This window comes from Mytilus galloprovincialis, chromosome 8 (assembly GCF_965363235.1).
Source record: "Mytilus galloprovincialis chromosome 8, xbMytGall1.hap1.1, whole genome shotgun sequence".
In the NCBI taxonomy this organism is placed as follows: domain Eukaryota; kingdom Metazoa; phylum Mollusca; class Bivalvia; order Mytilida; family Mytilidae; genus Mytilus; species Mytilus galloprovincialis.
The window spans coordinates 73,485,121-73,498,988 of record NC_134845.1 but is presented as its reverse complement, the minus strand read 5'-3'; the positions used below and the strand labels follow the sequence as shown (position 1 = coordinate 73,498,988).

The 13,868-nt window shown below is 33.8% G+C and overlaps 1 long non-coding RNA gene and 1 pseudogene across 2 annotated transcripts in view; both read right to left on the bottom strand.

The window, feature by feature from the left end:
• The window catches only part of LOC143042533 (SWI/SNF-related matrix-associated actin-dependent regulator of chromatin subfamily A member 5-like), a 50,743-nt pseudogene extending 46,215 nt beyond the window's left edge, over positions 1-4,528 (bottom strand).
• Positions 4,529-11,977: 7,449 nt separating this feature from the next.
• LOC143043509 (uncharacterized) overlaps positions 11,978-13,868 on the bottom strand; it is a 55,211-nt gene continuing 53,320 nt past the window's right edge. Inside the window, exons 2-3 of one of the 2 annotated variants that reach the window (XR_012968431.1) lie at positions 12,792-12,905; positions 11,978-12,306 (exon numbers count right to left, since the gene is read on the bottom strand). This is a non-coding gene — a long non-coding RNA (uncharacterized LOC143043509). Of the gene's footprint in view, positions 12,307-12,791; positions 13,377-13,868 lie in introns of those variants that run through there. The other variant, XR_012968430.1, reaches the window with a different exon arrangement.

The window sequence follows — 13,868 nt, the reverse complement described above, 5'->3', positions numbered from 1 at the left end:
AGTGTATTGATCTGCAATACCATCTAATACAGTGTCACCACAGGGCAGTGCAAACGATTGGTCCAATTTTCCGTAAATGATAGGCTGGAAATACATGACATTAGGAATCCCATAATATTGTTCCGCGAATCCTTGCTGACGGATTCGATGGGTGTTCCACATTTCTTCGAACTGCTTTAAATGCAACTGAATGATAGGCAAAAAACAAAATCGAACACATTCTAAATGTAAAGGGTCAGTATTATTTAAAATTCCCTCTTCTACAAGACTGTTAAATAAATTTTTCCAGAAAATTGTAAAATTTCGCATTAAGAAACTCCATAACATTTCTATCCTCTGGTTTGCAGTTGACCGACCAACTGATACACTATGAACTCCAGCCGAAGGATCACGGTGGCGATATCGTAAGGCCATTTGGATTCTGTGAATAAGAACATTTTCAGTTCCCGCGTCAGTCCTAACTGATCTTGGCACACGCTTGTACTTCTTTAAGTGTTCTACGAAGTAACGAGCAACGTACCGTGGATTCTTGTTGGTATGACTGGCGGTGAGCCACATGATTTTTCTGGAAAAGCCATCAATACAACCATGTATTGAAATGCCGAAAGGCTTAAGTTTGTCATACCCATCCACGTGAAGACAATCATTAGGTCCTCTGCTGTTATAGGATCTTCTAATAAGCCGTCTTCGTCTTCTAGCATTGACACCGTCAGTGTCAATTACACTCAAAGCAATTATGACTGTCTCTTGGGTTGCACGCACACCGTACAATGTATTTAGCAATCTCCAAATTGTGCGATATCCCACTTGGTCGTATCCAAAACGTCGCAGGTCAACAATTTTACGTACAATATCAGGCAAAAGATTTTCAACACCTCTTCTTCTCAAATTTAATCTCCTCAAAATTCTTTTCAGAGTTCTCTTGCTTATCATCACATTGTGCAGAAACAGCAGGAAACCCAGTATTTCATCTTGCGTGTATAACTGGCTGAAATAGTACTCAATAAGTTCGTCTAATGTCGCTCCATCTTGTGGTTGGGGAATAATGGCATTCACTGTTGTTGCACATACACAAAACAAAACAATCTGAAAAATAAACATAGGATATTTAGATACAAAATTATGTCATAGCCAGAGAAAATACAATCCCTGTGTATCATTTGTGTACTTTTTTGTTTTTTTGTGATGTTGGTTTGTCTTTTGTTTGTTTGCTCGAATTAACCGATTCACGTCTATACTTACGGCCTTTGCTCTTTCACAAATACGAGATATTTCAGAAAGTGTTTGAAACATTTTTATCCTTTCCCGGGGTATTTTGCAGACGTACATGCATTTTTACCAGCATATGTTTGTCCCGGTCTTTGTATGTTTTACCCTTCACCGAGATGATGTCACTCGTGCGTTTATAATGTAACATCATTCGGTAGATTTTATCAATAGATACATCATCGAAAGGAGTGGTATTTGTGAAAATTACAAATCGCGGGGCGGTGAAATTTCACGAGCCTGAAAGGCGAGGAATATTTATAGACCGAAGATTTGTATTTTTTGCAATTGCCACTATTTCCTTTGATACATGTATATCGTTTTAATTACACCGAATATCATCAAAACGCACAAATGACCAAAAGACAAATCCTTTGACAAATTCGTTACAAGCGTCTAAGTGAAGGGTTGTTACAGCAGGGCATTTAGAAGAGTCGGTTTTGATATGTATTTTGTCCTAACCGAATGGGGATTCCTCGTTATTACCTTAAATGTATCTGGCCAAGGCATTTGTGGGGCATCCGGGGTGATATTGTTCCATTTTATGTATAGTTTTGCACTTTTTTATACTATGAGGCCTGAGCGAATCAGGTGAGCGTGTGATCTAGTTTTATTTTATATTTTCTATTGCATTGTATATATTGTTTTTGGACGGTTAACTTTCTGGTAATAAAACCCGTCACGGCCTGGCTAGGGAATTGGGTAGGCAAATACTCACATTAATCTGTACCGATACAGCCTCCAAATGTCCTCCTTTCTACGCCATAACTCATGGTGGTGCTCCTGATAAAGGAGGCTCATACGAGACAAGAAGAAAAAGGGTAAACTTAGGTAATTATTAATGACAAATACCTCGGTGATATCAAAATCGCTGCAAATTTCCCTTGCAGCGGAATAAATTCATGAACAAAAAATACACCATCTATTGACCAATCAAAAGCCTCCATTCTTGGGGGGTTCCGGGGGTTCGAACCCCCCTTTTTTTGGCCGCTCAATGCATTTGAATCGGGACATATAGTTGGACCCCCTTTTTAAAATGGCTGGATCCGCCCCTGAATTAAGCAGATAACATTTTTGGTCAGGGTATTTGTGCAACTGTACTAGTCTTGAGACACAATTTCTCTCGCACGATGACTCGGTAGAGTTTTTCACAAGTTTACCATACAAATAAAAAAAAACACCACATAGGATGTCGATGTCGGACAGTAACCAAAATCTTTCTCTACTTATGTCCCGTGTATGTAAAGTAATATATTGAATAGACCACTTGTTGCAATGGCATTCTGTCGGATGGACCAGGTTATTCCAATATACCAGATCATACCCCCATCGAGTGGAGGCATAATATGTTCAATATGAATGAAAAGCTTGTTTTTCATATGAAGCCAGAGTTACCTGTTGACTTTCACTTCGTGTGTTTTCTTTAGTTTTACAATATATTTTTGTAATTTGTTCATTTAATTGATTTTTGAATGTCAAACTAGAAGTGATCAACTTTGATTCTACTTACCATTTTAATCATGTGAATATCCATTTTCAGGTCACATAGTTTGGCGTCTTCCGAAATAAAAGCTTCGTCGAATTGAAATGCTGCTTTACTTCAAAGAATGGATGCGTGGTAATGTTTCGCTGTATATATATACACCATAACAGTTAACTTGCCTTAGTTATGCCATATTAAAAATAAAGCTTTTAAATTTATACATTTTAGATAAATATAAAAAATAAAATGACTTAACTAAGTTGGATTTATCTATCATAAGTTAGTAAATGAACTTAATTAAAACAATTTAAAACAGTATAATTGATGAAAACTCCTTAATTAAGTTTCCTTAACATTAAAGTGTTTTATTTAATGCAACTTAACAAATTCTAAAAAATAAAGATATTTAACTTAACATCCATAAAATTAGTAAGAATTAATATTGCCATAAATAAAGGAGTTAAATCTCTTATAAGTGAGTAAATTATCTAAATTATCTAATTTAATGCATTATAGTACACGATATTGTATTAATTAAGTTTTCTTAAGCATTGTTAACTAACTAATATAAGGCCCCTATACGCTTCCGTACGTTTCAGTTAAAGTTACCCTGTTTAATGACAAGTTTAGAATATCATTTGATATTTAGTCGGAGTCGGCCTTGCACAGGCCTCCAAATACTCGCCGGACTGTATCAGTTCACTTGAGTTGAGTTAGCCACCACTTCGGTGCAGTTCGCCACAGTTAGTCACCCCTTTATGGTGCAAATCTCACTACTTTAAAAACACAACGCGAAGCAAATTTACTTTACTTTTAATACTAACTCTGAGAACACTTCAATTTCATTTTACCTTTGAAATTACTCTATTTTTGAACTTCAGTTTAGAAAGTTTTCTGACTCCTGTTAATATCCGACTTTGTTTAATACATGCAATTATTGTACATATGTGAATAAAATATAGTTTCGTTTGATCATTGTCTGTTGTTCAGCCATAATCTGATATCAGGTATCCCAATGGTCGAATAGGGGCGAAGTACTGGCCGCTACACGTCCCGGAAGGTGTCGTCACCGACCCCCTCCGTTACAGTGGCAGCTGAGGGTGAAACAAACAATTTTTTTTTCTCAGAATCAAAAACAAATTATTTTTTCTCCAAAAACTGGAAACAAACTTTTTTTTCCAAAAAAAAACCATAGCCCCCCCCCCCCCCCCCCCCCCCAGAAAATCAAATGGTTGCTGTCTTACGTCAATGCATAGTTTCCTGTGTGACAAGTTCAAACACAAATAACGAACAAACCAACAAGATGACTGATTTTACACTACGGTAGGATAATTGTAAGCATCCTCACATTATTCTCGAAATAAACTTTCATATTCGTATTTCCCATTAAATGTCATGGGAGGGGATGTAACTGTAGGATAGTTTTCCATCTGGTGGGTTGTCATTTATATAGATCATGCTAAAAATATCACCCCAGGTCATCAGAAAACCTATTAAGAACTTTAAATAACTGTACATTTATAATTCAAACTGATCGGATTCTCTGTTTTTATGGGTCGCCATACAGCTTTCTGATTTGCCCCCCCCCCCTTTTTTCTGAAAAAAAAACTACATCACTATAATCAAGGGGCGCAAACGATTTGTGTGGGTTGCTTTAATGAAGATTTGTTTGTTAGTCTGACCTGTGACATGATAACTTGTGTGGCTAACGCTGATTTACGGGCATGTTCACTCTGGATTAGTTTCAGCTACTGCACACTCTCTTCTGCTAAATTTGGCGGGAAAATATACACATGTTTGGATTATAAGTCTATATAACTCCCTATGTGTGGACAACCACCGAAACCCACAGTTATTGTTTTAACCGAGACATATAATATTCTTGTTCTTTTTCTTCAGTAGTCTCGATGCACCAGATTTATCAGTCTTACAGACAACAATAACGTCAGTGGCAATTGTTGAGATGTATGTTATATTCATGGAATGTAGGACAGAAAGTCACAGAACAAAAAGTCACAGACAAAAAGTCACGGACAAAAAGTCACAGGACAAAAAGTCACAATTCATTTTTCTGATTATTTTCTTTGAATAAAAGAATGCTTATTTCTTTAAAAATATTTTGTATTTTTCTTGAACTATTGTATAGTATAAACCAATTTTGTTCACAAAATTTATCAAAAAAATATCAAAGATGATCAAATAATGTTAAAAAAACAAAATGTCATAGTGGCTTAATTGGCACTTAAATGGCTTCATGGTTCCAAGAAATCTTTCTTTTGCATGATTAAAATTAAATAAATCTTCATTTTTCAAGTATAATGACACATTTCCTAAACTTTAGTATGAAAATATGTATTAAAAAGTAAATATTTCAAGATATTTCTCTTAGGTATAGAAGAAGCATTATAAATCTCGAACCCATTCTCCACCTGATCAAAAGATGAATTATTGAACCATTTATTTAAAAAAAGCAAGTTTTAATTTCAGCCTATTGGTGGCACCACTCTCGTTGTTTTTAATGCGGAAAAAATATATGGGCTGATTATATAGGGAATTACCACATCAGACTGCATCGGCCCCTCTAAAACAGTCAGTGAAAATTTCTAGATACACCACTCACGGCCACTTCCTGTATATTGACATACACGCTTTGTGTATTATATCAACAAAATCGGGGTTTTAATGGGGTCAAGTGTGTGTGTGTGTGGGGGGGGGGGGGGTACACAAATCACTGATTTGTCAGTATCAATACAATAGCGAATATTGTGTTTATCTTGACAACAACTGATAGTGCTTTTACTCCCCCCTTCCAATTCGGAAAGATGATTGATTTGTTGTCAGTTAGGAAAATAGTTCATACATAAAATTGAGAATGGAAATGGGGAATGTGTCAAAGAGACAACAACCCGACCAAATAAAAAACAACAGCAGAGGGTCACCAACAGGTCTTCAATGTAGCGAGAAATTCCCGCACCCGGAGGCGTCCTTCAGCTGGCCCCTAAACAAATATTTACTAGTCCAGTGTTCATGATCGAACGCCATACTAATTTCCAAATTGTACACAAGAAACTAAAATTAAAATAATACAAGACTAACAAAGGCCAGAGGCTCCTGACTTGGGACAGGCGCAAAAATGCGGCGGGGTTAAACATGTTTGTGAGATCTCAACCCTCCCCCTATACCTCTAACCAATGTAGAAAAGTAAACGCATAACAATACGCACATTAAAATTCAGTTCAAGAGAAGTCCGAGTCTGATGTCAGAAAATGTAACCAAAGAAAATAAACAAAATGACAATAATACATAAATAACAACAGACTACTAGCAGTTAACTGACATGCCAGCTCCAGAGGATGCAAGCTGTATGACATGCCAAGCAGCTATATATATACCGATTGGTCATTATTGGTATCAAAAATAATGTTTTACTTTTTATTTTTTATTTTCTTTCTTTCAAATTTCAAGATATGTATACTTTGACTGTGACGTCAAACCAAGGAGTTGTATATATACTATCCGTCTTGAAAATGCATGCACTATTTTCCTAACAACAAATCAATCATCTTTCCAAAATGGAAAGGGCCTTAGTAAATAGTTAAACCTCATAGATTTAATCATATTGACTTTATTTTGTTTTCAGTTTAGCTATTATCCTGACACGGTAGAAATTGGACATAACTGCTATACCTCAAATATATAAAATACATCATAGTGCTTTTTGGTGTATATGATTTTAAAAGTAAAAATAATTCGGATGGAGAGGTGGGTAACCCGTTGCATTTGAAATTAATAAAATGAATATTTTTCACATTTACATATATTAAGATTTAATAATTACATTCTAATATGACGTCCTTATTACGCTTTGTAAACAAAGCCGTGTTCTAATGAGCACAAAATATGTTTGACACATGCCCACGAACTTACTGTGTATATTAACTTTTTGCCATCGTTATCCTTTAAATATATACATTTAAGCAGCTGGCATAAACTTTTATTATGTATTTTGATAAAACAACATATATTTACCCTGCTCAGCCTCGTAGATTTTAAACTTATCAAATATGAAATGTAATGCACAGACTCCTCGGGAGGAAACGTGAAAGCCAAACATTTTTACGGTATTTTAGTACGCTTCGACCTATAAAAATACTGTATTTGTCCTATTAGAATCGAAATAATTCCTTCGTGTCATGCTCTATGCTCATTTTAATATGGATAGGCATTATATTTGACCACATTTTACACCTCGCTAACGCTCAGTGTAAAATATCGACAAATCAGTATAATGCCTACCCATGTTAAAATGAGCATAGAGCATGACATGAAGGAATTATTTCTTAATTAGATGTATGTTTCATTATGATACTTCATTTTGATTGGCTAACTGCACATCATGTGTTATTTCTTAAGCAATATTGCATTACTCAATAAAACTTTTCATTCATGATAACACGTGGTCCCACAATAAAGTGCACAGCTGAATTAAATAAAACAATTATATAAAATTCGTGTTTTTATAATCATAGCTAAAAAATGAAATTATATAAGTATTGAATGCTTCTTTTTGTAACTTCATAGGGTTGTAAAAGTGTTGACCGTGCGCAAATTTTTAGTATGCGCTTCATACAAAATGTACTTCGGTCAACGCTTTTACACCCCAATGAAGTTACAAAAAGAAGCATTCAATTCTTAAATAAAACACTTCGAATTCAATATTGTAAATCTTTCATTTTATACGGATTTTTTTTCTAAATGCTAACATTGTCCCGCTGTTTTACACGGCTAATAGTTTCATGCGATGGTAAAGGCCCCTCTCTATATCTTTAGGAAGAAAGAGGGGGAATTATTATCGAACGAAACAGATGCTATTGTTGGTCCTTGTGGACGGCCTCGCTGGTTTTGAGAAAAAAACAGCGCTATCCATTTATTTGTATATGCGTCAGCTTTCACCTCAGCTAACAATAGCCTTACGATACTGTTGTCAGGTCATTAAAGATTGCATATTTTGGCGGTAATATTGATTCACTTATAGGGTCATTGCATCGGAACTAAACACATTTATTTAAAAACCAGTTGTTGGCATGACACGGGTTATGTTCTTCTCATATATGTTATAATGGTATGATACTAAACCCCTCACGGGGAGGATTGTGCCTGATACTCATATGATGAAGACATAATTTTTCAATCAGTTTAATTGAAGTCTGGAGCTGGCATGTCAGTTAACTGCTATAGTAGTCTGTTGTTATTTATGTATTATTGTCATTTTGTTTATTTTCTTTATTTTCTTTGGTTAAATCTTCTGACATCAGACTCGGACTTCTCTTGAACTGAATTTTAATGTGCGTATTGTTATGCGTTTACTTTTCTGCATTGGCTATATACATAGAGGTATAGGGGAGGGTTGAGATCTCACAAACATGTTTAACCCCGCCGCATTTTTGCGTCTGTCCCAAGTCAGGACCCTCTGGCCTTTGTTAATCTTGTATTATTTTAACTTTTAGTTTCTTGTGTACAATTTGGAGTTTAGTATGGCGTTCATTATCACTGAACTAGTATATATTTGTTTAGGGGCCAGCTGAAGGACGACTCCGGGTGCGGAAATTCCTCGTTGCATTGAAGAACTGTTGGTGACCTTCTGCTGTTGTCTGCTCTATGGTCCGGTTGTTGTCTCTTTGGCACATTCCCCATTTCCATTCTCAATTTTATTATAGTGTAGTGATACCCCCCCCCCCCCCAAAAAAAAAAACAGAGAAAAAGTAAAATATGACAATGATGACCACGAAGGCAGAGTAGGGAATTTATAAACAAGGTCAAATAAATTAGTAAAACCGCTGTGGAAACTTAACTTGAAATTGATAGAAAATAGCAAATGCAAGTTATTTGTAGTATATTTTAATTCATATGTCAAAGAAAAACGGGGAAATTTAGAAATTTTTAGGTGAAAATTTTACGGATATTGGAAAAAGGGCTCAACTATTGCTCGGTCCACAAATATCTATGACTGAATGACCTTGGGTAAAGTATTGTAGTCCACAATACGAAATCAATGAACAATTAGCAAAATTATTACCGTATAGTCTAAACCAGGCCTGAAATAACCAAAATGAATAAAAATTAAACCAGATGCTCCGCAGGGTGCAACTTTATACGACCGCAGAGGTCGAACCCTGAACAGTTGGGGCAAGTATGGACACAACATTTAAGCTTGATACATCTCTGAATTTGGATTGTGATTAAATAGTTGACACAACATAGGTTTTTGAGAATGAATGTGGTCTAAGAACTTACTTAAAAACTTTAAAATTTTAAATTTGATATTTACCTATTATGGTCCAATATCCAAAATCTAAATACATGGTTAGATTCAGCATATCATAGAACCCCAAGAATTCAATATTTGATAAAATCAAATAATGTTCAATTTTAGACCCTTTAGACCTCAATGTGGACCAATTTGATAACCGGGCCCAAATATTAAAAAATCTAAATACATGGTTAGATTCAGAATATTGAAGAACCCCATATATTCAATTTTTGTTGAAATCAAACAAAGTTTAATTTTTGACCATTGGGATCTTAATGTAGACCAATTTGAAAACGGGACAATACTGTGCAATTGAATATTTCTTGCTATTGCGCAAAACTGTGCAATTGAACATTTCTTGCTATTGTGCAATTAGATATTTCTTGCTTTTGCGCAATACCGTGCAATGAAGATTTCTTGCTATTGCACAATACTGTGCAATTGAAGATTTCTTGATATTGCGCAATACTGTGCAATTGAAAATTTCTTGCTATTGCACAATACTTAATATAATTTTGGACCCCGATTTGGACCAACTTGAAAACTGGGCCCATAATCAAAAATCTAAGTACATGTTTAGATTCAGCATATCAAAGAACCCCAAGAATTCAATTTTTGTAAAAATCAAGCTAAGTTTAATTTTGAACCTTAATGTAGACCAGTTTGAAAACAGGACCAAAAATTATGAATCTGAATACACGGTTAGATTTGGCATATCAAAGAACCCCAATAATTCATTTTTGATGAAATCAAACAATGTTTAATCTTGAACCCTTTTGGCCCCTAATTCGTTGGGATCAAAACTCCTAAAATCAATCCCAACCTTCCTTTTGTGGTCATACTAAAGTTATTGTGCGAAAACCAAGAAAAATGCTTAATTGGGCCCTTTTTGGCCCCCAATTCCTAAACTGTTGGGACCAGAACACCCAAAATCAATCCCAACCTTCCTTTTATGGTCATAAACCTTGAATGTATTTAAATTTCATAGAGTGCTACTTACTTTTACTAAAGTTAAGAGTGCGAAAACCAAATGTCTTCGGACGACGACGACGCCAACGTCATACCAATATACGACCAAAAAGTTCAATTTTTGCGGTCGTATAAAAAGGAAAGACCAACGGAAGAATGAATGACAAAATAATAAACGAGAAAAAGGCATGCAGCTCACCTTAGCAAATGGCATAAACAATCGTGCTGTAGAATATTACATTTTTGCACACAGAAGAACAGGTCTGGACCTCTCTTACTTTGGAGCATAAACATTCTGCAAGTCATATCATTGATAAGTCCAAAGATTAAATTAGTGAAAATTGTTACTGTAACAAATAAGAAAACCACACCATTGTCATTTATCAGCCATTTTTATAGATGAAGATCAATGCATGGAAGTATGGGGCATGGACTTTGGAGGACTGCCCAGAATGTGAATTAGTATGAGACATTGTAAATGCAGTAGCGAATCAAGACCTCTTTTTTTTAGAACGATGCATTTGAATCAGGACATCTGGGATCCGCCCCTCTAATGTTCATCTATAAAACAGAGCAGTGCTTTTATTAATTTGTCATGAACTTGTTTTTATCCTATAGGTGGATTTCTGTAATATTTCTTGTTGCACAGTCATAAATTGACTTTGAACTAGCTGTCAGTAACTGCCAGTAAATACAATATAAGTTCAGTCCTAATCAACTGATTTTAATTGTTCTTCTCGTATATGGTACTGTTAAATCGTTGTCCAAGGTTAGAAGGGGTTTGGCGCTGGCCAACATGTTTAAGCCCACCACTATTTAATTCTGAATGTGCCTGTCCCAAGTCGAGAACCTGTACTTAAGTGGCTGTATATCATATTTGTATTTAATTCATTTTAACATAAATCAGACTGTTACTTTTCTCTCCGAAATTGTTATACATTTCTATTTTGTGGCCTTTTATAGCTCTCTATGCAATGTTGTTTTTTCTCATTGTTGAAAGCAATATGGTCACATTTAGTTTTATTCAGTTCCATGTCATTTGCTCTCTAATGGAAAAAAGTAAAAACACAAAAATACTGAACTCCGAGGAAAATTCAAAAAGGAAAATCAAAAATCAAAAGGCAAAATCAAAAGTCCAAACACATCAAACGAATGGATAACAAAAGTCGTCTCATTTGCAATTATAACCGCATCTTCTTAACAAAGTTATTTATGTATAAAAAATGTATTGACAATTATATGTAAATGTTCACTGCAAAAACTTAAAAGACTGAATAATGAAAAGATATATATGTAAAGTTTGCTTCAAATAATATCTTCCTTACACCAATTTTAAGCAAATCTGACATCTACATTCTAGGACTGTTTGACTTAGCAAAAAATTATGCATGAACCCAAAAATGCAATCTTCATGTTCATATAAAAATTACAAAAGACTCAATCCTATGAGTATAATATAGCAACAAGAAATAAATATTCTGCTCTAAATATCTTCTTTTGATCATAAATTATATTTTTCAAGAATTGTAAAATAAGAAATTTCACCAAGAGATTGATGTCCAAAACAAGCTGAAATGTGTTTCCTGCTAAAATGATTTATATTATTAGTCTAACAGATAAAAGTCTACTACAAGTTTAAAGATATTAATGATTCATAACAATGAGGTCAAGGTCTGACAGATAAACCAAGCCTGACATACTTGTTCACCTTGCAATCATTCCATAAACCAAATAGACATTTAGAGACATTTTGTTTCTAGTATCTTAGAGGACGATCCACCATTTGAAAAGTTATACTGACTTATGAACCATGAAGAAAGACAGATGATGCATGCCAGCCAGACATGTAAACTTTACAATCAATCTAAATAAAAGCATCTTTCGGTTTTCTTATATTTCATTACATGTAGGTAAATGTTGTCACTTTTATAAAAATTGTAAACTCAACACAGTTTTAATCATTTTATAGTTCATAACTTTTTTGGTTTTTTTTACCATTGAAAATATCTACAGCTTTTTCTTGTTCAAAGAATTAATTAACTGTCATATCGTTGTATGAATTTCATCAATGCATCCCAATTTGATTAAGTCATCATCCACAGCAAATTGCAAAAATCACTCTTAGTCCTGAATCTTCTCTTTTCTACTGTTGATAGTAGAATTAGCAAGCAATAGTAGTGTAATGTAATCCTAAGGGCTAGAGTTATAGCTCTGAAGACCATTGTAAATATCAGTTCCATGTATACACTTCATGAATGGTTCTCTGCATCTCATTTTTCTACAAAGATATGACACAAGTTCAGACAACTGGTTTATTAATTGGAGACAAACATTATGTATTTAAAGAATTACTGCATGCGTTTACTCTTTTAATTGTTTGGTATATGACAGTAGGGAGCATTAGGTTTGACTAGACAGTTAAAAAAAGTATCTTGGTATGTTCCTTTGGTTATTCTTGTAGTTGAGTTGCTGTCTCATTGGCATATACCCACATCTCTTCAAACAGTGTAAGCTTAATGTAATGATCTTAAAAAAGGTTCATACGAAAGCTTAAATCAAAAAGGTTATTGGTATAAATTAAGTGCTTTATTTCTTCCAATTAAAGAAATCATAAAAATGCATTGAACAAAGTTAAAACATTATTTACATTTTTCTTAAAAATATGTCTAAATAAAAAAGTTAAGACTTAAATTATACTTAATGTTTTTTATGGAAGCTTAAGACCAGACCATATACATACACATTAGGTTCTTAAAGCCTTACAATTTCAGCTTTTAAAGTCTTGAGGCATGGAAAGTTTCCTGTCCTTTGACAAACGAAATTATTCTACTTTAGTTGTCCATAGAACTGTGGTAAATTTTCATGTTAAAAGAAGTGCTAGAAAATACAACAATGGAATAATCATTAGTTAAAAACTATAAAATGTTATGAGTGGCAATTAATCATTATAAAAGGTAAATTTTAATAAGTATACAATGCCGGTCTCCAGATCTGTTTTAATTTGCAGGGTTGCAAAATAACGAATAATAGCCCACAGCCATAATATTAATAGCAATTATGAATAAATGAAATTATATTCACTCATTGCCAAAATATGGTTGTGGTTAGAACAAAAAAAAAAAAACTACTATGGCAATATATCTTTAATTGATAAGATCATCATAAATATCTGGCAATTTTCTATGATCTGAAATACCAAAAAAATCACTGACCAGTGAGTTTTGGAATGCATGCTTGCAGACTAGAGTTCTTGAAAATATAGATGGTCCTACAAGAAAACCTGCTGGTCCTCACTATAATGATCTATAATTTCTATTGCAAAAAATAACCAAAGTCATAAGATAAGTTAACTTTATTAGCACTAACACATTGACAATAAATGGTTAGATCTATGGCAACAAATTAAAGACAAACTACAATAACATATATACAATGAAGGAGTGACAGTGGATATTTAATTATGATAGAAATATAAAAATTTAAAGAAATATACATTATTACAAAAATCAATTACCTTTTAATAATGAATTTCTCACCAACAAGCATTCATTCAAATAGTTGACAACAATTTTTAATATTGTTGGGGAATTACTATTTAGAATTGATATAAGCAAGTTATATGATAAAGAAGTTAGTTTATTATTCAATGGAAAACTATTTAATTTTTTAATGAGGTTATCTCTCACATAGTTATATATATATAATGTTGATCTATTACATTTGGATTTGCATTAATCAACATACGAGGGTCTACTATTTGGTTTATATAGTATATTAAAAAAGTTTATTTTTTTTATTTTGATTGATGTCAGTCTCTTGCTTCTGGAAGGCTATATCGTT